The sequence below is a fragment of the Macrobrachium nipponense genome, chromosome 37, assembly GCF_015104395.2.
Source record: "Macrobrachium nipponense isolate FS-2020 chromosome 37, ASM1510439v2, whole genome shotgun sequence".
Lineage (NCBI taxonomy): Eukaryota > Metazoa > Arthropoda > Malacostraca > Decapoda > Palaemonidae > Macrobrachium > Macrobrachium nipponense.
The window spans coordinates 24,436,828-24,441,827 of record NC_061097.1 but is presented as its reverse complement, the minus strand read 5'-3'; positions in this window follow the sequence as shown (position 1 = coordinate 24,441,827).

Here is a 5,000-nt window from a genome sequence, read left to right as displayed (position 1 = left end):
GCTGGCTGAGTCGAGGTACTTGTTAAGACAGAGGAATGGAATGGAATATAGAGTTTAGGCCAAAGGCCAAGCACTGGGACCTATCAGGTCATACAGCGGCTGGAAAGGAAATTGAGAGTAGGTAGGTCTGAAAGGTGTAACAGGAGGACAACATCGCAGTTGCTAGGAGAGGCTGGATAGTAAGACAGAAGAAAGAGAATATGAACGGAGGTGCAGTAAAAGGAATGAAAGGGGTTTCAGCTAGGGGACGAAGGGACGCTGCAAAGAACCTTTAGTAGTTCCTACAGTTTAACGTCAACACAGAGGCTATAATATCGTTTCAATGAGTGACGATCATCATCACAGCTTGTCTCTTTAATTAATTATTTATTGATACTAATAATAATCGAGTTACGACTGCAGATACCGAAGTGAACGTTCCTCACCAAAACCAGTCCAGCAAATGAGCTGATTGATTAAGTTCTGTGATACGAGTTGACAAATCATTACTTGGTATTGTCTAAAGATAAAGTTCTGTATTACGAGTTGACAAATCATATTCTTGTAATTGACTAAAGACTGAGATAATTTTAAAAACGACGAAAGTGTATATAAAAAAATTACGTACAGGGTAAATGTCCATGAAAACCGTGAGGGAGTTGAGGTCTTTAAAGCTTATTCTATAACGCATTATCGTTAAGAAGACCATAAATCTAGCACTTTTTTTATAGGTAAACTATAATAATGAAAATAAAATTAAAAATAACACAAATAAAAATAAAAATAAAGAATAAAGATAAAAAGTAATAAAGAATATAATAATAATAATAATAATAATAATAATAATAATAATAAAGAGTGCATGGGAAGAAGGACTAATAAAAGTAGACGAAGACCCAGAAATATACAGAGACAGGAGAAAGACAGAAAGAACAGAGGACTGGCACAACAAACCAATGCACGGACAATACATGAGACAGACTAAAGAACTAGCCAGCGATGACAATTGGCAATGGCTACAGAGGGGAGAGCTAAAGAAGGAAACTGAAGGAATGATAACCGCGGCACAAGATCAGGCCCTAAGAACCAGATATGTTCAAAGTATGATAGACGGAAATAACATCTCTCCCATATGTAGGAAGTGCAATACGAAAAATGAGACCATAAACCACATAGCAAGTGAATACCCGGCACTTGCACAGAACCAGTACAAAAAGAGGCATGATTCAGTGGCAAAAGCCCTCCACTGGAGCCTGTGCAAGAAACATCAGCTACCTTGCAGTAATAAGTGGTACAAGCACCAACCTGAAGGAGTGATAGAAAACGATCAGGCAAAGATCCTCTGGGACTATGGTATCAGAACGGATAGGGTGATACGTGCAAACAGACCAGACGTGACGTTGATTGACAAAGTCAAGAAGAAAGTATCACTCATTGATGTCGCAATACCATGGGACACCAGAGTTGAAGAGAAAGAGAGGGAAAATATGGATAAGTATCAAGATCTGAAAATAGAAATAAGAAGGATATGGGATATGCCAGTGGAAATCGTACCCATAATCATAGGAGCACTAGGCACGATCCCAAGATCCCTGAAAAGGAATCTGGAAAAACTAGAGGCTGAAGTAGCTCCGGGCCTCATGCAGAAGAGTGTGATCCTAGAAACGGCACACATAGTAAGAAAAGTGATGGACTCCTAAGGAGGCAGGATGCAACCCGGAACCCCACACTATAAATACCACCCAGTCGAATTGGAGGACTGTGATAGAAAAAAAAAAAAAATAATAATAATAATAAATAAAAAAACTAAAAAATTAAAAAAAAAATAGAATTAAAAATAAATGTTATTCTTCACGGATACTTGAAGGTTTACGTATATGGATGAGACCCAGGTAGGGGGATAGCGCCGTCAGTGCACCTCATGCGGAGCACGGCAGGCATTACATAAGGTTCTTTGCAGCGTCCCGTCGCCCCCTAGCTGCAACTCCTTTCGTTTCTTTTACTGTACCTCCGTTCATATTCTCTTTCTTGCATCTTACTTTCCGCCCTCTACTAACAGTACGTCACAGTGCAATCACGAGATTTTCCTCCTGTTACTCCTTTCCAACCTATTACTGTCAATTTCCGTGTCAGTGCTGAATGACCTCATAGGTCCCAGTGCTTGGCCTTTGGGCTAAATTGCATATACAGTCTACAAGGATGAGACGGTCAGCACGGGGGTTGGGTGGGGCTGACAACGATTTCTTGAAAAATTTTTAGCCAGAAGTGATGGATGATATTAAACTCCCCTTCAGAGCAAAAGTTAATGTATTTACAGGGAATATTTACAATTGACTTACTATATGAGTTTTATGATTAGATAGGTATCTGCATATGGCAACGAAACTCCTGAAGACTACGAGTTGTTCCAGAAATAAACGATTCTCAGTTCAAGGCAAAAACTTATCATCATTATTCCCAGTTCAATTTCAAATACAGCTTGAAAGAATCCGTTAAGGGCAGAGGTATTTAATCATCCCCATACTCATGACGTACAAAATAAAGTTCCAAGTGATCGATATTCGAGATAATATTCTCTGAATAATTACATGTTTTTTTTTTATTTTCTGCGAAAAAAAAATAATGTGGCATTTCACTCGCATTGCTCCGGCCACAGTGTACCTATTATCAAAATGCTACGGTGTATGGGATATATATATATATATATATATATATATATATATATATATATATATATATATATATATATATATATATATAATACACAGACACGCACACACACACACATATATAATATATATATATATATATATTATAAGTCATATCATAATACCGTGATTGATATACATACATGGAGCTACAAATGTATTTTTTTAAATACCTAATTAGCTCTACGTCGGAATTTAATATATTTTCACATAAGTTAACGGAAGGGGAATTTCGTATCGACTAAAAAAAAAATCCCATTCGGTTAACATATACGAAAATATATTAATTCCGAGGAAGAGCGAATGAGATTTTAAAGGACATTTGTAGCCCGATGTGTATAAATTATAAATACGGGGAAATCATCGTATGACGCGTGATGGTACAGCCCCTCAATTCAATGTTACAGCCTCCGCTTGAAGCACGCATTGGACATAAAACCTGATTCTGGTTCCTCAATAATGGTAGCACATGACAGAGCATTAATGGCTTTTGCTGTGCTTACTGGTTCTAAAATCGTTTATGGATATTGCTCCCTATTTAGATGTTGTGTACCCTGTTTATGGCAGGAAAGTGAAAGGTTCTAGGACGAAAAGTGACGGGAGCCATATAGGAAACTACGATTGACGCTTATCAAATACTCTCGTTTTTGAAAGCAGTTATTTTCCGTTGAAATTCGGTATTTTGGTAGACTTCGCAATGTAAACATATACTGCCCTGTACTGGAAGACTTGTGAGAAAGAAATCCCAATATAAAATACGTGTAAACACATGACTTTATGGTATGATATACAGGTGATCGAAGGTGTAATTTTTCTCTCTTTTTTTTAACAAATGATCAAAGAACAGAGCACTATGACGCTATAAATACCTGCGATTTCTAAGATGTTCTAAGCTCCTATCCCACAAGTTTAAGTTTTCCTGCAAGAAAAAAAAAATAATGAAAACTCCTCATTTTATACACTGGATTTACATGAATTAGTTATGGATCTCAAGAGCATTTTGTGCTCACATATACATTTTGACATTTCCAAATACGTAAGTTTTTCGCCTTTCATCCCTTTTATTTCTAAATATACACGTATTCCTTACACACTTGCATCCCCCGTAGAGGGGGAGGGGGGTTATACCATCATTACACCTCACTTGGTGCCCTGTACGCATTAGATTCCCTCAGCCTTTAAATTCAACAGATCTTCGCAACCATCAGTCTGTCAACAAAGAACTCTCTCCAGACAGCATCTTTTCATTCGCAACTTTTATTCTGGTACCCGTTTGATCATCGAACTTCTCTTTGCCTTCACTTCCTCAGATACACCAATGCAATCGACCACTGACACCAGGTAAAGGTATAAGATTAATCTTTGGGCTGCTATAGCTAAAGATGTCGAAGCAAATAACATCTTACAAAAATTCACGCCAGAAAAAGAGATGGTTTCTTGTCCTTCTTAGACAGTCAGGAGCTTTAAGTTGGTCTCTGCAAGAAAGTTTACATTTTGTTAAGAGAATATTTTCATGTTTTCTTTAATCCAAGATTTTCAACAAATCGTCAACATTGTCATGGAACTTGGGTAGTTGTTTAAGAGTTAATTTGGGTCTTAATATTTGAAAGCTTGAAAAAAAAGGTCATAAGTGGCCTCTTGTTTCAAACTTGAACTCAGATATTAAGGTGGAGACGAGTTTATTTCGATTCTAAGTACAGTGCCTGATTTCGACGAGGATTTGTACAGCTGATTTAAAATCATCTGTCATTTCTATTGATGGCTGAATGGGAAAGTCACATTCATCTCTGCGTGCAACCCAAAAGGCATAGATATACGTTCGAATCCTGGACAGGGTAGATGCACTTATCAAACATAATTCCCTTTAGGTGCAAGTTATTCCCATGATAATATGAATTCGATATTAAGAGGATTTGTGTCCTAATATTCGAGCAAATATATATATATATATATATATATACATATGAAATATATATATATATATATATATATATATATATATATATATATATGAATTCTTATCACATCACCGTGATTCATATACACGCACTAAGCTACAAATGTCCTTTATTATCGAAATCGCTCTACCTCGGAAATAATATATTTTCCATATATGTTAACCGAGGTAGAGCGAATTGGATATTGAAGGACATTTGTAGCTTAATGATATATATATATATTATATATATATATATATATATATATATATATACATATATATATATATATATATATATATATATATATATTATATATATTTATATATATATATATATATATATATATATATATAGTATATATATATATATATAT